The 9,985-nt window shown below is 50.8% G+C and overlaps 1 long non-coding RNA gene across 2 annotated transcripts; it reads right to left on the bottom strand.

The window, feature by feature from the left end:
- Positions 1 to 507: 507 nt before the first annotated feature.
- LOC119524915 lies at positions 508 to 3,978 on the bottom strand. 2 transcript variants are annotated; one of them, XR_005214893.1, is made up of 3 exons: positions 3,575 to 3,978; positions 2,968 to 3,098; positions 508 to 518 (listed from the first exon to the last, which is right to left on the bottom strand). It is a non-coding gene; the product is annotated as an uncharacterized LOC119524915 (long non-coding RNA). The 2 variants fall into 2 exon arrangements; XR_005214892.1 differs by lacking the exon at positions 508 to 518 and adding an exon at positions 2,053 to 2,205.
- Between the last annotated feature and the right edge of the window lie 6,007 nt (positions 3,979 to 9,985).

The following is a 9,985-nucleotide window of genomic DNA, read 5'->3' as shown; positions in this document are numbered from 1 at the left end:
AAGACACTCTTCATCCAGTAGGAGTATGCGCCAAAGAGGCTTTATTCAGGGGTGATCACAGGTTATATAGGCTGGTAAGAAGGGCAGGGCTGGAAAGGAGGTGAAGTAGCCTTAAATGGCAATACTGAAGGGAGAGGGGCTAGGATTGGTTCTGAGAGGACGCAGGAGCCGTTGCAGCGGGTGGGAGTTGTTCTGGCCACGGTGCATGCGCGCTGGCGGTGGCAGGAGTTGCCTTGGCACAGGGGAGTGTGCGGGCAAGATAAGGAAGTGGGGAAAGGGCGGTTGGGAGAAAGGCGGTTCCCTCCGGCAAGCCTCCCCTGCCAGTGGCATTTTGGGTGAGGAAAAGGGAGCTGCCTTGACCTCGCTTCCTAGGCTCGGGGGGGCTGCAGAGGGCACTAAACGCCCGTACCCACTACCCTCCCCAGGGGGTGATATCAGGTCCCCTGGCCCAGGCCTGGTAAGTCGAGGTACAAGCTCAGTCACCCGCACACCTCCCTCTTTAGGCTCCTAGCTTCCAACTGAAAAGCAATATTGTACATTCCTGAATCTCCAACCTGATTGCTGGGGTCTTTGGCTTATCCAGATTAACTAATATGATTCAGTGACAGACCGAATCACTTATTAAGCTAGGGTGAAAGTCAGGGTCTCATTGATTTACTCAGCAAAAAGGTTACCCCCAAATATGGAAGACTAATTGTTGGGGACTATTTGGGTCTGTCAAAATGGCCAAAATGCTCCAGAGCGAAAACAGCTTCAAGGAAACAGTGCGTCACCCTCAGAGAAACCAGAATTAAAACAAACAAACAAACAAACAAAAACCTCCATTTTATATCAAAGCAAAATGTGAAAAATAGGGAAAACTCTGTGTGTGTGCGCGCGCGCGCGCGCGCGGAGGGGTGTATGGAAACTACTTACTGAAAAATTTTTCTGTAAACTTACAACTGCTCCAAAAAGTAAAATCCATCAAGAACCGTAATGAAAATATCTCTGTGTATCAAATTATCACTTCTACTTTATGTTGCCATCATGTGCTCATTCAGGGAGGAACAGAGTTCATACATAGAAAAATGAAAAAAATCATAAAACTAGAATTTGTTTAGTATACTGTCATTTAAAACACTGAAAATTAATGTGTTTTATTTCTTTGTCAAAAACGTTATGGAGAGTAATGCTTGCTGCTGTGTATTTGATGTTTAACTTTTGTTATGGAGCACACATCCTTTCCTTGCTTGGATGAACTGTCACGCTCCTTTCTAAATTTGCATCAGCTTCCAACATTTCATCCGTTGCCCTTTTATGTTGTGCAGTATTTCTGAGAGTATTTTTAATGTGATGTTTTGGCAGCATCACTTCATCTGGGACATCTCTGTCCTTTTCTTCACAACTACTTTCCTCATTTGTGCTTCTGTGTGAGATGGGGAATGTGAGCCTGAGACGGAAGGGGCAGGACCCTGTACTATGAAGATGGGGTAAAAAAAAGTTCCTCTACGTGGCAGAGCCTAAAAACAACCACAGCATTTCAGCTTCCTCCCCCAAGTGTGGGCAGCGGACAGTGGGCTTAGACAGACCTTTCCCTTCCAGCTACAGTAACTGAGGCTCTGCATGAGGAGTCAATGCACACTGAGACGCTGGGGGAGGGCGCGATGGGAACAGGGCTCCTGGGACTGGTCCAGGGCCCAGGGCTCCCTCCCAGCCTTGCACTCATGCCAGCCTGCTGCAGCTGTGCCTTGAGAAGTGCCAGAAGGGGAACATCCCACTCTCTATCTATGTATGGCACTGTGGACAGGGCCAACAATGAGAAGGGAGCCGGCAAGTGGGTGGTGTTGCGCCACAGTTGGGGGCTCACAGAGGTCTGGCTCAGCAGAGGGGACTGCAGGAGAATGGGGGTAGTACATACTTAAAGGGGAATCAAGACAGGCTGGTGCTCCCTGATACAAGGCACCTCAGCTCAGGAGCTGTCCTCCCAGTAAGTGAGGCTCAGAGGAAACAACTCCCCACCTCCACCTCCTTGCCAGAAGTAAGGATCCTACCCTGAGCAGACCTCATCAGCAGGACCTGGAACTATTCAGAACAGATGGGGCTGGAGGCTGCTCCCACATGTGAGACAGCAAGACGAGAGGAGAGCCCAGGGCTGGGGCTGCAGGAGGCAGAGCTCTGGGGTGTCTCAACCATGCCTGGGCTCTGCTCTGCTCACCTCCTCACATTCTGCAAAGGTGAAAGATGCTAAGGAGGGGAACTTCTGGGCACCCAGAGCTGATCCTCTCTTCCCTCCTGCCCAGGCTCCCTGGGGTCATGGCCCTGACCCTATCCCTCTCTGCATGTTCCCCTCCTCTCAGGGTCCTGGCCTCAGTCTGCCCTGACTCAGCCTCCCTCAGCATCTGGGGCTCTGAGACAGATAGTCACCATCTTCTGTGTAGATGAAAGCAGGAGATATAACTGCCATTGTCACTGGAAGCAGCAGTGCCAATGGCAGTTATAGCTAGGTATCCTGGTGCCAGCAGCGCCCACAAACAGGCCCTAAAGACTTAACACAAGGGGTCGTTCCCAGACCTAGGGTTCCCAACTTGATTCTCTCCCTCCAAGTCGGGCCACGTGGCCTCCCGGGCCACTCCCATGATGCAGCTGCAGGACAAACCTGTGCATTCTCACTGCTCCTTTGCAAACAGCTCCTTTCCCACTGAGCTCCGAGCCTAGAAGGAAGTGAGCCCAAACCCCACCTGAGCTCACACATGATCCCCTGCCTGGCCCCCCAAACACAAGGTTGAGTCTTTGGTGTCTGATGCCCTCTGCTCTTTCATCCTGAACATGACAGTGGCTTTGGAATAGACACCCTAACACACTGCGGTTAAGAGGGAGCAGGCGAAATGCACCTGCTTCTTCTTTCCCCCGCCAGGGGCTCAGCAGGCAGACACAGCCTGTCTCCTCAGGGACACGGACGGAGGGAGTGGCAGCTTAGGGCCATCTTACCTGAAGACGTCTTCTGCCCACTCTGGTTCAACTTGGACTGGCCTCGAGTCTTGCAAGACTTCATTTCTCAGGTCTCTTATGGTTTCAGTGTCCCGTTTCCACTGAAGTCAGAGTACAGTCACCAAGACACTCTGCAAACAAAAAGATTGCGTTTTTTCCACATCCATTTATAAAGCAACGGTCTATTGTGAAAACCTCAGCTCTCAGGGCTGAGGTAACTGAAAACTAAGACCCAGTTCTGCCCTTTCAGTGTGTCCCTCCTCTTTGTCCTTCACTCTGAGCTCTGGGTCCTCACGGGCTGAAACGGGGACACTGTGGGTGACCCGCCCGATGCCCATCACAGGTGACTGACTGCTGCCCTCCCACCCCTTCGTGCCCTTTGTTCTCTCGTCAGGACGCGCCTCCGTCCCTCCAGGAACAAGGCCTCGGGTGAATCTGCACCCTGGGCCTCCTGCCCCATGCTGCCCCCCACTTTCCAGCACGGCAAGACAGCCGGACGCGAGGGCCAGGCCACTCGGTCTCAAGGCGGTTACCCCGTTAGCTAATGAGCTCAGTCAATCAGCACACACGTGTCACTTCAGCCACCCACAACTGCGGCTGCTCTCACCAAGCGGAAGCCGGGACCGACCCGAGGGGAGGCGTGATCCGATTCTGCCCTCCCAGGAGCCTGCACTGCGATGTCCCCATTTCATAAACGGTGAGCAGAGGCCCAGGAGAGCCCCCGGAGCAGCCGGAAGTCACTCCGCGCGGGAAAGGAGGAACCGGGGTTTGAACCCACGCGGTTCTCGGCCCATCACCCTCACCGGGGCGGTCCCGTCGCTCAGGAGCTGCAGGGAGAGAACGAGGCGCCGACTCCGCGCGTCCCCGGAGCTCAGCGAGCGGGAAACACCGTCAGCGCCGTCGGCGTCGCGGGTCCGACCACACCTGGTCTCTCCTTCCCGAGGCCGCATCTCAGGGGAGCGCGGGGATCTGGGCCGGGGTCGCCCCGGGGGCGCGGAGGGGGTTTGTGACGTGGCTGGGGCGGGGGAGGAGGGGAGGGGGGAGGGGGAGGGGCAGGGGCGGGGGAGGGGAGGCGGGGGAGGGGCGGGGGCCCACGGAGGAGCCGCGGGAGGACGGTGCGCGGGGCTGAGCCGTCCTGGGGTCCCCGAAGCTCTGGGCTTGGGGTGGGGGAGGGGCCGGGGCTGGCGCGGGGGGGCGGGGCCGGGCGCTGAGAGGCGGGGTCGGGGTCTCCCCCATGACCCACCCGCCAACTGCGCGGCTCCGGGCTGCGGGGGGCGAGGGCGAGACGGGCCCCGCCGAGGCCGCTCCTCCCTCGGATGTGGGGGTGCCGAGCGCGCCCCTCTCCCTCCTCGGGGGTCGCCGCCCCGGGCCCGCGAGGCCTCCGCTCCGCGCCGCCCTTCGCCCCGTGTGCGCCCCGGAAGCGGCAGCCGCGCTCGGCCCCCGGCGACGCCCTCGGAGCCGCCTCTCCGGGGAACGTTTCTCCTCGGCCGCCCCCTGGACTCCCGTTCTCCGGCCGTTTCCACAGAAGCCGAAGCGCCCCCCGTGCCCCACGCGGCCTCCCGCGGCCCTGATGACTTCACCCTTCTCTGCCCTCTTTCCCGCGCCGGCAGATCCCTTCCCAGTCACCCCGCGGGGGAGACGCGGCCTCGGGAGGGGCTGCGGGGGCGGCCGAGGGGGCACCCGGGGCGGGGCGGCTGGGGGGGGCGCTGAGCCGGGAGGGGCGGCGGGGCGGGAGCGGGTCCCCCGAGCTGCGCCCCTTCGCCGTCGGGCCTCGGGTCTGCGGCCACCAGGGGCGCACAGGCTGCCCCGGGGCTGTCTGAACCGGTCTGAGTCGGGTTTGGGCACCTGCTTCTGCGGGGTCCTTCCCGGGGGTGGGGGGTGGGGGCGGGGAGTCAGGCTCTAGGACAGACGGGGAGAGCAGGACGGGTGAGGGTCCTTCCCTGGTGGAGAGAAGAGGCAGGAGTGGGGGGAAAGTGAGGGCGCCAGCCCTGTCATCCAAGCCGGGACAGGAGACTTCTTTTGGGTCTTATTGGGATCTTACTTTGGATCACTCTGGCTTGGGAAATACTCAGCATGGTTGAACTGTGCACTGTGTTTTTGGAAAGAGATGGGAGGGAGTGTGGTCTGGTACATGTCCTGTCATTTCAAGAGACCCCAGATCTTTTACCGCAGGCCATAGGGCGGTTCTGGTGCCCCCAGAGTCACAGCAGGTTGTCAGGCTGGCTTTTCTTTGTGGACCTGCCCTGCTTTTCCCCCAGACATGTTCCTGCTTGAGCTGCAGAGCTTCAGTCTCCCAGCTACACAATGAATGAATGGATGGATGGATGGATGGATGGATGGATGGAGTGAATGATTGAATGCATGCATATAAATGAGGTCATTGCATTTATCCTCATTAGACCGGGGGTACGCATATAAAAACCTCCATTTTCTCACCTGGGATGGAGATACTCAGCTGCCTCCTCCCTCGTTGACTCATTCAGCATTTTTCCTTGAGTGGGTGCAGATGCAGTGCTCAAAAGAAACACACCTGCTGTGACTGGTGAGGCTTAGCTGAGAACACAGGAAAAAAAAACACATGCAAACAAACCACGACCTTTGTTCTGAAGTAGCTAGTTGTATCTAATTCTTGAAGAAATAGGCGGCATGATATAGGAAGTGACAAAGGCAGGGGAGCTTGAGTGGGTGGCATTCTGGACATCACGACACACTGCTCAAGTTCTGACGTAAAGCCTTTGGCCAGTTTGAGAACAGGAGGAAGCCATGGAAAGGAGGGTGGAGGTGAGGGAGATGAGACGGGCAGGGAAGGCTACAGATCATGGGGGAGAAGAGATAAGAGGGCTGGGTGTTTTGCTAAATGAAAAGAGGATCCAGTGTTATTCTCAAGTCCAGATTCATGTTTTATAGCTCACCATGATGTGATGCTGGTGGGAGCCCCTGTGGAGGAGGGGAGAACCCTGAGCAGGCATGACTGTCTAGGAGAGCCACAGAGGGGGACAGACGGGGGAGGTATCATGGTGTTGTCAGGTTGCAGGAGGTTCAGGTGTGGGGCATGAGGGAAAGAGTGGCTGGAGGAAACTGAAACAAGTAGTTATCTATTGCTACATTAAAAAGTACCCCAAGTATGGGATTTGGTTGTTTATTTTAATTTTTTTTTATTTTGTAGTAATGAAAATGTTCTAATATTGATTGTAGTGATGTATGCACAACTACATGATGATACTGTGAGCCACTGATTGTACACTTTGGATGGTTTATATGGTATGTGAATATATCTCCATAAAATTGCATTAAAAATTATCCCCAAACATAATGGCTCTGAACAATTAATATTTATCATTTCATATTTACTGTGGTATAGCTGAGTGTTTCTGGTTCTAGAGTCTCTCATAAGGTTACCCTCAAAAATATTGTCTTGGGGGGCTTCAATGGGGCTTCCTGTCACAAGATGGCTCTCTCACTTGGAAGGAGGCCTCATTTCCCCCGACTGCATCCAAGGATCCCAGAGACAATTTGAAGGCCTAGGGGTAGCTTCCTTGACTGCTGCTTAGAGGGGCTGTGCTTGGCCATGGGATACCCATGGGAGAAAATGTGAGAGGAACAGGTAATTTCCTGAGCTGTCCTCCTGGGGGAGGCAGCCCCTATGGCTACAGGCTTTGATGAGATCAAAACTAGACATTCCTCCTATGCAAACAGCACATATTATGCAGGCTCCTGCAGGTGGAGAGATCTGAGGAGACTATACTCCCCCTTCCTAGTTCTCCTCTGGCTCATATTCCCTGATTGACTGTAGGCCCATATACTTTATGGTACTAAGTTTGTTTTCTCTCAACCTGTCTGCAAATGTACCTTGTCCTTCTCCATGGAAAGTACTTTGGGTAAATAACCACTTGCCGTAGCACACCTTCCCAGCATCCACAGAGCGGTCTGGGCCCTATACATCTTTGTTGTGTTCAGGAGTCTCCTGGGAGCTGAGCTGTCACCTGCACAGCCCCTACCTGTCCTGGACAGAACCACCACCATTGGCTACTCGTAGAGTTTAGCAAAGTATCACTCTGGTTTTGGGGTGACGGTGAAGGCTTCGTTGGCAGGAGGGCTTCATATGGAGAACGATAAGCAGAGACAGAACCTACCTACAGCAGGTAGGTTTCCATCCCAGTTGCTCATCTGAAATATCTGGAATCTGGCTCAGCAACATCTGGGAGCTTTAATAACACACACTCCGTCTCTGGAAATACTGATTCAGTTGGTATGGGACATGGGCAGGACATGGGTATTTTTACAAGGTCCTAGCCATTGCAACTCAAAATTTGTTTCACAGTTGAACCAAATAGGATCACCTGGGAGCTTGTTAGAAATTCAGGCTGTCAGGTCCAGCCCAGAATACTGTGCACTTTTATAAAATTCACAGGCAGTTCATTTAATTTATTGAATCTGAAGAAGCAGGGCCTCAGTGACTCAAAAGCACAGTCACAAGTAAGAAGCACAGACCCAGATCCCTGGCTTTGCTTGCACCTCCCAACCTCCCTCCACATTGCAGGACATCCAGAAGCCCCTGAAAATAAGGGTGGGGTTCCTGGAAATTCTGAGGAAGAGTAATTGAATTCATCTGACTAATTGAATTTTCTAGGTGTGAATTTCCCAGAGTCTGTATGTTTAACAAATGTCCCAAGTCATTCTAATATTTGAGGAATTTTCAGAAACATGATCTAAACTTGTTGTCACATTTTTCTTTCTTTTCCCCTAAAGTATCTTTGCAAAGTTACGTTCATCATCAAACATTTTTCGGTTGATATTCAAAATTTTTCATCGTAAGTTTAAACCCTGGAAAGGATGTCATTTCTGGCATGCTATAAATATTGACACTAAATAAATCTATTAACATAACTCTTTTAAAAGTTTCCAAAGACTATAAATAACATAGGATTTTGATACCTATTTTTTTAACAAAAAAAAGATACACCAATGAGCTGTTATTAAAGGTTAAAACTTTCATTCTGTTGCTTTAACTCCCTCAACTCTTGTTTCAGTCTACTTCCCCCACAGGGTTTTATGATAATGTGATGGACTTTATGCATGGAAATCTTTTTAATTACCTTCTCATATCTGCCTACACAAAAACAATTTATAAATTGAAATTTAAGTTTTAAAACTAATTTCCTGGGAGCATAGGCTTAAATGTTTTTTTTTTATTGTTATCAATAAAATTATTAATAATATAGAATTGATAAAGCAACAAAAATATATTACTATTAGACGCCAGAAAAAACAGTCTAACATATAGAAGGAATGTCTGATCCAGGGACCCTGCTGCTTACCTCATAGATACCAGGTGTGCCATAAACTAAGGGTTGAAGGCTGTTTTAGAAATCCCAGTCACAGTGGCACCTAGACCCCAGAGGGCAGACAAGGGAAGATCAGATAGGCCCATAAGATGAAGGACCACAACAAGCCAAAAGGCCTACTTCCTCCACATAGATAATACAGTACACATCAAAGAAGAGTAGTGTTAGAACCCTTGTAACCAGTCAGCTCAGAAACTGATAAGCACTCACCCATTTGAGGCACAGAACACACTCAGCAGGACCCTTCCCCCCAACACCCAACGTGGGTTTTTCCTTTAAAAAATGCTGCTCTCAGATAGAGGGCTGGAGCCATTTTTCCTTTCTTTTCTGATGGCTCCCACCTGCTTTCTTCCTCTAATAAACCTTAAACTCTACTTAAACCATGACTTTCTGCATTGTGTGGGTTCCTGAATGACCTAACAATTACAAGTATTGATACATAATTTTTTAATGTAAAAAAGATAAAACTTCATTGGAAATGGAGCGCTCCTTACACTGTAAAGGAAAAAAAAAAAAAAAAAAAAAAACTCGAGAAGATTCAGGTGTGAGCCCTTATGTTAGTTCTATTACAAGCCTGCTGCAAGGAAAAAGGCAAAACTAACCAAAACCAAGGCAAGCCAAATGGAAGATTTACTCTTGGTAAGGACGTGTTTTAGAAAAATAGAAACTGTTAGTAATCATTTCACTAAATCAAAAAGGAAAATAAAGGGAAAGGTCAGTAACTCCTCTGAGAGTCATCTGCTGGAAGAATTTACTAATTATCGAAAATAAATCTTGATACGATAGGTTAGTATAGGCTGGAGTAAAATAGTGACACATCCTAGAGTAATTTGGGCAGATAATAAAAAACATATTTACAGCCTCCCCCTCCCCAGCCCTGAGGATCTGGGGGAAGGTGCGGATGTGTTGGACATCCTTACCTGGACTGGTGTTGATGTTGTCACAAACATCGGGACTGGCGGTTTGATGTGCTGAGCCCTCGAGCAAGGGACTTGCCCTTATGAAGCTCATTACCACAAAGGAGAGTCTAAAGTTGTACGTAATGGTGCCTAAGAGTCTCCCCCTGAGTACCTCTTTGTTGCTCAGATGTGGCCCTCTCTCTCTCTAACTGAGCCATCTCGACAGGTGAACTCGCTGCCCTCCCCACTATGTGGGACCCGACTCCCAGGGGTGTAAATCTCCCTGGCAACGCAGAGTATGACTCCTGGGGATGAATGTGGACCCGGCATCGTGGGACTGAGAGTATCTTCTTGACCAAAAGGGGGATGCAAAATGAGATGAAATAGTTTCAGTGGCTGAGAGATTCCAAATGGAGTCGAGAGGTCACTCTGGTGGACATTCTTATGCACTATATAGATAACACCTCTTAGGCTTTAATGTATTGGAATAGCTAGAAGTAAATACCTGAAACTACCAAACTCCAACCCAGCAGTCTGGACTCCTGAAGACAATTATATAATAATGTAGATTACAAGGGGTGACAGTGTGATTGTGAAGACCTTGTGGATCACACCCCCTTTATCTAGTGTATGGATGAGTAGAAAAATGGGGATAAAAACTAAAGGACAAATGGGGTGGGATGGGGGGGATGATTTGGGTGTTCTTTTTTCACTTTTATTTTTTATTCTTGTTCTGGTTCTTTCTGATGTAAGGAAAATGTTCAGAGATAGATT

This window comes from Choloepus didactylus (assembly GCF_015220235.1).
Source record: "Choloepus didactylus isolate mChoDid1 chromosome 23 unlocalized genomic scaffold, mChoDid1.pri SUPER_23_unloc1, whole genome shotgun sequence".
In the NCBI taxonomy this organism is placed as follows: Eukaryota; Metazoa; Chordata; class Mammalia; order Pilosa; family Megalonychidae; genus Choloepus; species Choloepus didactylus.
This window is presented reverse-complemented; position numbering and strand designations above follow the sequence as displayed.